At 43.3% G+C, this 12,586-nt stretch overlaps 1 pseudogene; it reads right to left on the bottom strand.

The window, feature by feature from the left end:
* Positions 1 to 360: 360 nt before the first annotated feature.
* On the bottom strand, positions 361 to 12,350 carry LOC125112104 (inositol polyphosphate 1-phosphatase-like; annotated as a pseudogene).
* Positions 12,351 to 12,586: the final 236 nt, after the last annotated feature.

Here is a 12,586-nt window from a genome sequence, read left to right as displayed (position 1 = left end):
TGGAAGTTTCCAGGCTAGGGGTCAAATAGGAGCTTTAGCCACTGGCGTATACCACAGCCACAGCAACACAAGGTCCGAGCCATGTCTTCGACCTACACCACAGTTCACAGCAACACTGGATCCTTAACCCACTGAGTGAAGCCAGGGATCAAACTTGCGTCCTCATGGATACTAGTCAGATTCGTTTCCACTGAGCCATGGTGGGAACTCCTCATTCATTTATTGACATTAACATTATGAACACATAATGGAAAAATGCTTCTCAGAAGAGGAAGGTGAATGTTGGCCATCAGTAAGACGAGGTGGTCTTCCAAAGACAGAGATGTGGAAACAAAGGAGACTCACACTTGGGTTTCCAGAGCTCATGTATGCAAGTGCATCCACAGGGGTGAAGTGTCAGATGAGGAGGCTCAGGAAGGTCTCCAGCTGTTTCCTTGATCTGTATGCGATTGGTCCTCCCTTGTTGACCCACTGATCCACTCCAGCAGGGCCTTTGCTTCCCACGTGGTACACCAATGGTGGCAAGCCAAGCCCTGTGTTCAGGATTCTTCCCAAGCATTCTTTTTTTTTTTTTCTCTCTCTCTCTCTTTTTTTGGCTGCCCCGCAGCATATGGAGTTCCCTGGCCAGGGACCAGATCCTGATCTGATCCTTAATCCACTGTGCCAGGCCAGGGATCGAACCTACGTCCCAGTGCTCCAGAGATGTCTCTGATCCCGGTTTGCCACAGAGGGATCTCCTTCAAGTGTTCTTTTAAGTCCACTATTCCACCCAACACCCTGAGGATGGTGTGAGCAGCACAAGAGTCCCACTTGAAAGTGTATCTTCTGAGAGGGTGGAAAGGGCAACACCGAGGCGCTTGTCACCAGCCCCAGCTGCCTGGAGTGTGTGCTCTGCACACACACGTGGCAGTGCGGCCTTGACCGTCTGCTGTTCAGCAGTACTCATGGCAGCTGAGAACAGGTGGGAGCATTCTGCCTCAGACCCAGAGTTTCTGAGCACTTGGCTCTGCATTTCAATCCTGTTTCCATAGAGATGGGAAACAGATGTGAATGGATTTGACCCCCAATGTAAGAGAGACTCCAGTAACACTCTCCTTTCCTCCTAAGGGAGTTTAGGTCTTGTGATACAAAAGCTTGGTTGATGACTCCCAACAGGGACACCCCTGTCTATATGTCATATTCACCAATTAAAATAGTGACACACTAAGAGTTTCCCTGGTGGCTCAGCAGTTAACGATCCCAACTAGGATCCATGGGGATACGTATTTGATCCCTGGCCTTGCTCAGTGGGTTAAGGATCCTGCATTGCTGTGAGCTGTGGTATAGGTCGAAGACACAGATCGGATCCAGCATTGCTGTGGCTGTGGGTAGGTCAGCAGCTGTAACTCCAATTCAATCCCTAGCCTGGGAACTTCCATATGCTGCAAGTGTGGCCCTAAAAAAAAAAAAAAAAAATTGTGACACAATTCCCACTGGGGAAGATTCCTTGGTTGGATTAAGTGTCAGCAGAACTTTTATATACTGATAAGGTGAATTTATTGGATCCACCCAAATTCCCAATATGTCCTGTGTAATGCTGATTTCTATTAGATCCAGGGCTGGGTCAGTAAAGACATAATATACAACCTTGGCTCTCTGAGTGTGTGTGTGTGAGTGTGTGTTTGTATATACTTTTTCAGGATCTTTTCCATTATACAAGCTACTGAATATTGAATATAGTTCCCTGTGCTATTTAGTAAGACCTTGCTGTTTATCTGTTTTATATAAAGTAGTGTGTCTCTGTTAATCCCAAACTCCTAATTTATCCCTCCCCCCTCTCTCCCCTTTGGTAACCATAAGTTTGTTTTCTATATCTGTGAGTCTATTTCTGTTTTGTAAATAAGTTTCTTTGTATCTTTTTTTTTAATTCCACATGTGAGCAATACAGTATTTATCTTTGTCTGGGTTACTTCACTTAGAGTGATAATCTCTAGGTCCATTCGAGTTGCTGCAAATAACATTATTTCATTCTTTTTTATGGCTGAGTAGTATTCCATTGTATATATATACATCTTCATTCATCTGTTGATGACGCTTAGGTTGCTTCCATGTCTTGGTTATTGTAGATAGTGCTACTGTGAATATTGAGTTCATGTGTCTTTTTGAATTAGTTTTATCCAGATACATTCCCAGGAGTGGTATTGCTGGCTCATACAGTAGCTCTGTTTTTGTTTGTTTGTTTGTTTTTTGTCTTTCTGTCTTATATGCTCCCATGGCATATAGAGGTTCCCAGGCTAGGGGTCTAATTGGAGCTACAGTTGCCGGCCACAGCCACAGCCACAGCAACAAGAGATCCAAGCCACATCTGCGCCCTACACCAGAGCTCATTGCAACACCAGATCACTAACCCACTGAGTGAGGCCAGGAATTGAACCTGCAGCCTCATCGTTCCTAGTTGGATTTGTTTTCACTGCACCACAATGGGAACTCCTGTTTTTAGTTTTTTAAGAAACCTCCACACCAGGTACATAGTGGCTGCACCAATTTATATTCCTACCAACAGTGTAGGAAGGTTCCTTTTTCTCCACATCCTCTCCAGCATTTATTATTTGTAGACTTTTTGATGATGGCCATTCTGATTGGTGTGAGGTAATACCACCAGTAGTTTTTATTTGCATTTCTCTAATAATTAGCAGTGTTGAGCATCTTTTCATGTGCCTATTAGCCATCTTAATGTCTTCTTTGGAGAAATGTCTATTTAGGTCTTCTGCCCATGGCTTTTTTTTTTTTTTTTTTGTCTTTTTGCCTTTTCTTGGGCCACTCCCGCGGCATATGGAGTTTCCCAGGCTAGGGGTTGAATCGGAGCTGTAGCCGCCAGCCCACACCAGAGCCACAGCAACGCAGGATCCGAGCCGCGTCTGCAACCTGCACCACAGCTCACGGCAGCGCCGGATCGTCAACCCACTGAGCAAGGCCAGGGATCGAACCCGCAACTTCGTGGTTCCTAGTCGGATTCGTTAACCACTGCGCCACGACGGGAACTCCTGCTGCCCATGTTTTGATTGAGTTGTCTTTTTGATATGGGGCTGTATGAGCTATTTGTATATTTTGGAAATGAAGCCCTGGTCCATTGCATCTTCTACAAATATTTTCTCCCATTCAGAAGGTTGTCTTTTCATTTTGTTGATGGTTTCCTTTGCTGATCAGAAGCTTTTAGGTTTGATTAGGTTCCATTTGTTTAGTTTTGCTTTTATTTCTTTTGCCTTGGAAGACTGACCTAAGTAAGAAAACATTGCTACAATTTATGTGAGAAAATATTTTGCCTCTGTTCTCTTCTAGGAGTTTTATGGTGTCATGTCTTTCTGTTTGTTTGTTTTTTAGGGCCACACCCATGGCATATGGCAATTCCCAGGCTAGGGGTCGAATTGGAGCTACAGCTGCTGGTCTATACCACAGCCACAGCAATGCAGGATCTGAGCCGAGTCTGCGACCTACACCACAGTTCAGGGCAATGCCAGATCCTTAACCCACTGAGCGAGGCTAGGGATTGAACCCGCATCCTCATAGATACTAGTCAGATTCGTTTCCACTCAGCCGCAATGGGAACTCCCTGGTGTCATGTCCTATATTTAGGTCTTTAAACCATTCTGAGTTTATTTCTGCGTATGGTTTGAGGATGTGCTCTAACCTCATTGATTTACATGCAGATCAAATCAGACATGTTTCTTGGTTCTTCTCCCTCTCGGTCTCCCTTGTCAGCTAGTCCTCATGTTCCCACCTCTAAAAGTTGGTGTGCCCCTGGGATCAGTCTTCAAACCTTCACTTTTCCTCTTTCTGCTAGGTGATCTCATGCAGGCTCCTGGCTTTAAAAATACACCTATATGCTACTGGAGCATAAATTTATAGCTCCAGCTCAGGTCTCTAGCCTGAATTCCAAATCTGATTTTCCAACTACCTACTTGATATCTCTACCTGAATGTCTAAAAGGCCTCTCAAATTAATATATGCTAAATGAGGAGTTCCTGCTGTGACTCAAGGGAATAGGCCTCCCTGGAGCTCTGGGACACAGGTGTGATCCCTGGCCCAGCACAGTTTGGTTAAGGATTGGGCTTTTCCACAGCTGTAGCATAGGTCACAACTGCACTTGGATCCGATCCCTGGCTGGAGAACCTCATATGCCTTTCAGGGAGGCCAAACAAGAAAAGGAAAAATGCTAAATGAGATTACTGATTTCTGAATCATGCCCCAGGGGAAGAATCTCCTCTCCCCATAGTCTTCTCTGTCTCAAGTAATGGAAACTCTGCCCCCTGGTTTTTCTCAGGCTGAAAATCTCATAGGCATCCTGAGAGCTCTCTTTTGGGGTAGTGGGTTAAGGATCCAGTGTTGTCACTGCAGCAGCTCAATTCACTGCTGTGGCACAGTTTCGATCCCTGGCTCTGGGGAAATTTTTCCATGCAGCAGGCATGGAAAAACAAAAAACAAAAAACAAAGAAACCCACCTTGTAGCCATTCTTGAGGCTTCACTCTTTCATTCCTCATCCAATCAATCCATCAGCAAATCTTGTCAGCTCCAGCCTTAGAACATGTTAAAGCTAGCCCACTTGCTGTATCTTCTGCTGAAAATGTTTTCTGCCAGATAATTATGTGCCTCACTCCTTCACTTTCTTTAGATATATTTTCACGTTACATTTTTATTTTTATGTATTTTATGGCCACACCCAGAGCATGTGGAAGTTCCTAGGCCAGGGATGGAATTAGAGCCACAGCTGCAACCTCAGCTGGATTCTAAACCCACTGTACCACAGCGGGAACTCGGACAAATGTTACATTTTTAGTGAGACCTTTGCAAATCATAAAATAGAAACTGCCCATCCCCCTTCCAACTCCTTATCTTCTTTCCCTTCCTTTTCCGTTGTTGTTGTTGTTGTTGTTTTAAGCTGTACCTGTCATGTATGGAAGTTCCCTGGCCAGAGGTTGAATTGGAGCTACAGCCGAGGCCTATACCACAGCCACAGCAACGCCGTATCTGAGCCACCTGTGTGACTTATGCCACAGCTCACGGCAATGCAGGATCCATGACCTATTGAGCAAGGCCAGGGATCGAACCCGCATCCTCATGGATGCTATATCCAGTTCTTAACGCGCTGAGCTGCAACAGGCACTCTACCTTTCTGTTTCCTACAGCACTTATTTTACCAGTTACGTTCTTTATGTTTACTTATTTATGTATTTATTGTCCATCTCCACACCCGCACTCCCCCACCTCTTAGAATATACCCTTCAGGAGGGTAGCAACTTTAATATACTCCCAGGAAGAGTATATTGAATACTCTAATTTAAATAAATCAATGTCCATAGTAGACATTCAGTAAATATTAGCTGAAAGAATTAATGAGCTAATGATATTTATCCTTGGACTAGAGAGTAGAAATAAAGTGAAATGGCCATAAATGCAATTCCAAGTTATTAGAAATATGTAGCTAACCTGGGGGGGACCAGATTTCCCTTAGATAAGTTATGGGGCAAAGGGACTAGAAAGCCGTGTAAACTAGCGTTCACTAGTTTCTAAGCCCCAGGTCAGTTCCTGTGATGCTAACAGAGGTAATAATGATCAGTGGGTGATCTTCCTGAAAGGGAACTTCTATCTATTGGAAGTAGTCACTGAGAATAGCTGAAAATGCATGAAAGATTCCAGCTTCCATAAGCTGCCTACTAGCCAAAGTAATTACTTACTATTAAGGAACGCTGGAACTTTCCTCCAAGTAAGAAAAGTGTGTCCAGGAGGTATGATCAAAAACCAATTAGTGGCGTTCCCGTCATGGCTCAGTGGTTAACGAATCTGACTAGGAACCATGAGGTTACGGGTTCCATCTCTGGCCTTGCTCAGTGGGTTAAGGATCCGGCGTTGCCATGAGCTGGATCTGGTATTTCGGTGACTGTGGTGTCGACCAGCAGCTGTAGCTCCTATTAGACCCCTAGCCTAGGAACCTCCATATGCTGCAGGTTGGGCCCTAGAAAAGACACACACACAAAAAAAAAATTAGTTCTCTCCTGAGCAGGGGGTTAAGGATCCGGCATTGTCCCTGCACTGGCTCAGGTCTTCAACAAGCCGTGGAAACACAGCCAAAAAAAACCTCCAAAAACATTTAAACTGCTTCGTCCAGGAATACAGTTTGACAGAGTCAAATCTAAGTATTATGTTAAGAGAGGATATATTAGTGCACTTAATCAGAAGATTGCACAGAAAGCCGTTATGGGGGAATTTAGGCAGCATTGGTCATTTTCATCCAATAGATGGAGACAGAGTGTAAAGGATGCAGTTTTTGCAGCTTGTGAAACAAAGAGGGATTCGAATTGGGAATCTGCTTTAGATTCCAGCCCCTAACACCCCATTAGGCATCCAGCCAGGGCTGGCTCCAGTTGCTTGGGGTCAGAGGATGGAAATGAGTGTGAAATGAACTCACCGAACTCATAGAGTGTACAACAGGGTAAAGCCTGTGCAAAGGGAAAAAAAATCTGATTTTAATCTGAACACCAAGGGTTTGTTTTTGCAATTGTGCAAGACTTTGAACTTTAGGAACCAAGGTGGGATGTCGGTGGATTTATGACACTCTTTGGAGTAGAAATAAAAGATTGATAGTAATATCCAAATTGTAAGACTAATCCTATTAAAATTAAAGCTATAGGCAGTGGTTTTACGGTGAACACGTGTACTAGAGAGAAAGAAAAAAACTGTGAAAAGAAGGCTTGCTATTCTTCAAGTTACTGTGACTGATTAATAACCAGATACATTCAGTTTCTGCAAAATTTTATCTCTATAATGCTAATAAAATTTACTGAATTATAAATATTGGATTATAGTTTTTGGATCACTTAGTACTCTCGCACTTTTAAGATAGTCTCCTTGGAGTTCCCGTTGTGGCTCAGGGGGTTAAGAACCCAATTAGTATCCATAAAGATACAGGTTCAGTCTCTGGCCTCACTCGGTGGGTTAAGTATCCGGTGTTGCTGTGACCTGCTTTATAGGCTGCAGATGTTGCTCCAATCTGGTAATGCTGTGGCTGTGGTGTAGGCCAGCAGCTGCAGCTCCAATTTGACCTCTAGCCTGGGAACTTCCATGTGCCACAGGTGTGGCCCTAAAAAGAAAAAAAAGAAAAAGTCTCTTATGCATCATCATGTATGCAAACCTCAGAGACAGAAACTGATGATTAGCCCAAGATTAATGGGGCAATTAGTAAAAAATGTCCCTGTCTTGTGTACCTCCACTCCTTTGCTATAGGCTCCTGTCAACCACCAAGAGTCAGCTGCTCCTTGATTCTCTGAACAGATCTTGTGGGTATAACTGAATAAGAATATGTTTCTAGAGAGAGGGGAACTGTGCTTTGGGGTGTGGGATGACATGGTGTTGGTGAAAAGAGTGGCAGGAGGGTAGCTGGGGCTAAGTGTGCTTGGATTCAAGGGCTGCTCCTCTTTTATCCACCTGGTCTGGAAGGGCACGGGTCATAATACTCCATCCTCTGTCTTCATCAATGTGTGAGGAGAGTTGGGGAGAGAAGGACCAGGGAAACCATCTAAGATTGCTGGGCTGCATGAGGGCCTCTAGGAACCAAAGTGAGACCAGTCAGTGAGGTTACATGTGTTCTTCAGCTACACTCCGTGGGTGCAGACATGGCGGGCCGTGGACAGTAGGATTTAACAAGTGTGGGTTGGGGCAACGGAGTAAAGTACCATGAGATGGATAAGGGAGTTGAGGGCATATTCAAGGAGGTGATTGTATTGATTGGCCATTGAATGTCATTTGCAAAAGATTGATGAGGATGGAAAGTCACAGGCACAGTCTGAGCTTATTCTTAGTGGCCAGGTTAACAGAAGGACAACGGCTATAAAAAGGCAAGGAGGAGCCTTGCCCTGATGGCCTCTGACAGTGGATAGAACCCAATCTCTAAGCCAGCGATCCAGTTTCCTCTACCTTAAACAAACCTTGGCTCCGCTGGCTCCTTCTCATCCCTCAGGCTGTGGCGAAGCCTTCCATGACTCCCCCAGCTAACATAGGTCCTCTCTGCTGTTCCTGGTCACACACCTGTAATTATTTAATCTATGTGTTTACATGTTTATTGTCTTTTTCACTAATCTATAAGCTCCATACGGGCAGGGATCTCATCTGTCCCATTCCCCATGGCATCCTTAACACCGAGCAGGCAGTCCAGCACCCAGTAAGCATTCTGTAAACATTTGTTTAGTGAATTAATTAATATTCTGGGTTGGTTAAAGTGCCAGGCACTATACTAAGGGGTGTTTGTTTGTTTTAGCTGCACCAGTAGAAGTGCCTTGACAGGGATTGAACTTGAGACATAGCAGTGTTTTGAGCCACAACAGTAACAATGCCAAGTCCTAGGCCACCAGGGAACTCCGACTATACTAAGGTTTTTACATACATTTTCTCTTTTATCTCTCATGGGATAAACATTTACTATGAAAAAGCAAAGTCTTTAAGAGGTTATACAATTTGAGCAAGGTCAATTTTTTTTGAGAGTTAAAACAGAGTCTTTCTGCATGTGAATTTAAGTGAACATTTGCTTTGAGATGTTTAACTTTAAACATAACTGCATGAAATTTTCTTCTAAGTAACTTCTGAATGTTTATTTTCTCATGACATAAGCAAGAGGTAATTTTTCCTATTCATTTGAAATTACGTATGGCTTAAAATACTTCCAGGGTTTGTTTTATTTCTCAAAATCAAAATCTGGTCTCTGAGCTCTATTTTTGTCTTCTGGTTTTAAAGAAAAGTTTCTCTTACCAGTATCCTCAGTGACAATGCAAAGTAAGTATGTTAAGTGAAATCGACAATTGTGCTTGAGAACTTTCTGCCATGGGAATCGATACCCACTTTTTCTTGATTTTTGTTTTGTCTTGTGTTTGTTTTCCCTTAACATTAATGTCTGCTACAATTAAAAATTAAAATGTTTTAAGCTATTTAGTAGACAGACCAAAATTATTTTTGTTTTTTAATATTTATTTATTTATTTATTTTCTTCTTAGGGCTGCACCTGCAGCATATGGAAGTTCCCAGGCTAGGGATCGAATCAGAGCTGCAGCTGGCAGTCTACACCACAGCCACAGCAATGCCACCCAGCATCTTCGGCCTACACTGCGAGTAGCTCGGGGCAATACCAGATCCTTAACCCAACTGAGCAAGGCCAGGGATTGAACCTGCATCGTCATGCATACTAGTCAGGTTCTTAACCCACTGAGCCACAATGGCAACTCCGTGTTTTTTATTTTTTAAATGAATGATTTTTCTCTTCAACTGATCTAAAGATGAAAGCAAAATAGGACTTCCTGTCGTGGCTCAACCAGTTAAGAACCCAATAAGTATCCATGAGGATGCGGGTTTGATCCCTGGCCTTGCTCAAGGAGTTAAGAATCTGGTGTTGCCATGGTATAGGTTGCTGACGTGGCTCAGATCCTGCGTTGCAGTAGCTGCAGCTCCGATTCAGCCCCTAGCCTAGAATATTCCATATGCTGCTGGTGGGGCTGGAAAAAGAAAAAAAAAAAATCAGAATTAAAATAAAATAAAACCAAGTCTTTCTGATTCTAAAATCTCTGCTCTCACCTCAGCAACTTTCATAAACAAAGTGTAAGTTAAGCAATAGTGCATTATGCTGAGGTTTTCACAAAAAGTCAAGGAGAAGTAATAGGAGATTCAAGAAAAGTGGCTATGAGGAGTTCCCGTCATGGTTCAGTGGTTAACGAATCCGACTAGGAACCATGAGGTTACAGGTTTGATCCCCGGCCTTGCTCAGTGGGTTAACGATCCGGCGTTGCCGTGAGCTGTGGTGCAGGTTGCAGACGTGGCTCGGATCCTGCATTGCTGTGGCTCTGGCATAGGCCGGTGGCTACAGCTCCGATTCACCCCTAGCCTACAAAATCAAATGTGCTTTCCGATACCAAGTTAAGGCAAAGACCCAAGGTCTTCTTTAAGAGCTAATCTCTCTTCTGACTGTACCTCCCTCTTCTTTTTTTCTTTCTTTGTCCGTAGCCCAGACTTCCTTTCAACTCACTGTCTCCTTTCTTAACTCTCTGGCACACACAAAGCAAAGACCCAGAATTAGACTGAGTTATGGTAGAGTAGTAATTCTATTACAAGAAGGAAGACCTGGTGTTGGACAAATATAAAATAGTCAGACTTAGACAAAGAGGAGTACTGAGAAGGTATGAAAAGTTAAAAAACTATTCGAATGCACAAATATCTATATCACCCACAGAGAAAGATCTAGGATCCCAGAAATATATGTGTATATGTGAACACAAGAGAGTGTGGTAGAGAACAAAGCCAAACAATAATGACCCATGTATAAAAGAAGCAGCGTGAAATCGAGAAGCAGCTTGTTGTATTAGCACTTGGAACAAAAAGTGATTCGAGTTCTGTCATTTTTTTCATAATATGAACATCCCAATAAGATTAAAACTACCAAAGAGAAATAGATGGCCCAGCTTGAAATCTCAGGTTTTCAGAAATAATATTCTTCTATTTGCATTTCCTGGCACTGTCTCAAAAAGTGACTCATACCCACAAAGTCCAGAAAGGAACTGAAGTACAGTGCTTTAAAAGAAAACTATTCCTGACATATGCTAAATTTTCCTTAAATAAGTGAAAAGAAGGCAGAGGTAGGAAAATCTCATTCAGAGCCTACACAGACACCCCGTAGAAGCAATTGGCTGTTTGCCTCAGGGTGTGTCAGAAATGGGGTGAAAACATGTTGCATGCGTTCAAGTTGGGGAGCAGCCGGGCCCTGGGAAGTCTGACAAGGGACCTGGTTTCCTTTGTCTTCTTGCCACCCACCCACTAAATGATTTGTAAGGACAGACTCGCAGGCCTCAAAGAGTGTTGCTCCTCCTGACCTACCCCACCCCGTTCTCCCACCGCTGTTTGCCTATAGGAGTAAAGCCAGTGCCTAGAACATTCCATCCTGCTGCCTGAGGCTGGGTGTTCCCATCAGGTGAGGGGCCCTGGAGAAAGGCTTTCTGTTTTCTATGCACAGATGGGCGTGTCGCTCACACGCTCCATAAACCAAAGTGAACAGAGGCAATTTCTCCAAAATTATGTCTTTTTTTTCGTTTTTGCTTTTTTTTAAAAAAATACTTTTGTACTTATTACAGAAAAATAAATGTGTTTACTTATTTTCTTTGGTCGTTATTTTTTAATTGTTATTTCCCCAATACAATTTTTTTTCTACTGTACAGCATGGTGACTCAGTTACACATACATGTACACATTCTATTTTCTCACATTATCACGCTCCATCATAAGTGACTAGACATAGTTCCCAGTGCTACACAGCAGGATCTCATTGCTAATCCATTCCAAAGGCAATAGTTTGTATCTATGAACCCCAAGCTCCCCAACCACCCCACTCCCTCCCCCTCGCCCTCGGCAACCACAAGTCTATTCTCCAAGTCCATGATTTTCTTTTCTGTGGAAAGATTCATTTGTGCCATATATTAGATTCCAGATATAAGTGATATCATATGGTATTTGTCTTTCTCTTTCTGACTTACTTCACTCAGTATGAGAGTCTCTAGTTCCATCCATGTTGCTGCAAATGGCATTATTTCGATCTTTTTTATAGCTGAGTAGAAATGTGTGTTTTGTTTTTTTTTTTCTCCTAAGAGCTAGTCACCTTTGTTTTCTCTCTAGGAAGGAAAGAAAAATATTTAATAATTACTGCTTGAAATAATAGGGAAGGTCTATTCTGAAACAAATTCCAACTGGATCGAAAAATTAAAGGTATGAAAAAAAATCTCAGAGTTCCCATGTGGCTCAGTGGGTTAAGAACCCAACATAGTATCCATGAGGATGCAGGTTTGATCCCTGGCCTCATTCAGTGGGCTAAGGATCCAGTGTTGCTGAAAGCTGCAGTCAGTGTAGGTCACAGATGAGGCTGGGATCCAGTGTTGCCATGACTGTGGTGTAGGCTGGCAGCTGCAGCTCTGATTCAGTCCCTAACCTGGGAACGTCCTTATGCTGCAGGTGCTGCCATTAAAAAGCAAAAAAAAAAAAAAGAATTTTGAAAATTTTTGGAAGGTAGAAAATATGAATTAATGAGAAATATACTTATCAAAAAGTAGAGAAAATTGTAAACATAAAAGCCTAGAAAAGGGCTGGGAACCAGACCTGAGTCACTTATCCTGGAGAGGTCAGCTCAGGGTCACCAAGCAGGAGAAGGGAGTGGGGAGTGGGGCTGAAACCAGAGGTAGAGTGGTAGTAAGAACATGCCTTTGGGTTGCTTGCTTACCCCACCCCCTGCTTGATAGTGGTCAGCCAAGAGCAAGTCGTATCCCTGTCTCTCTCCTCCTCCACTGCAGTCCATTCCTCTAATTCCACTACTACCAGACCGTCAGTTGTACTCACATTCCTTCTGTTGAAAAGAACTGGTCAAAATGTTCTTCCTGGATGCAGGGGGAGGTGGAAGATGCCATCCAGGGCCTGCGTGGGCTGCCCACCACTCCTCTGTGCTGGGGAAAGAAGATCTGCCTTTTGATGGCCCAATAGCAGCATCTGCCACACTCTCTAAGGTGCATCATCCTAAAATTTCAGAACACTGGG

This window comes from Phacochoerus africanus, chromosome 11 (assembly GCF_016906955.1).
Source record: "Phacochoerus africanus isolate WHEZ1 chromosome 11, ROS_Pafr_v1, whole genome shotgun sequence".
Classification (NCBI taxonomy): domain Eukaryota; kingdom Metazoa; phylum Chordata; class Mammalia; order Artiodactyla; family Suidae; genus Phacochoerus; species Phacochoerus africanus.
The sequence above is the reverse complement of the archived record's forward strand: the minus strand, read 5'-3'. Positions and strand labels throughout refer to the sequence as shown.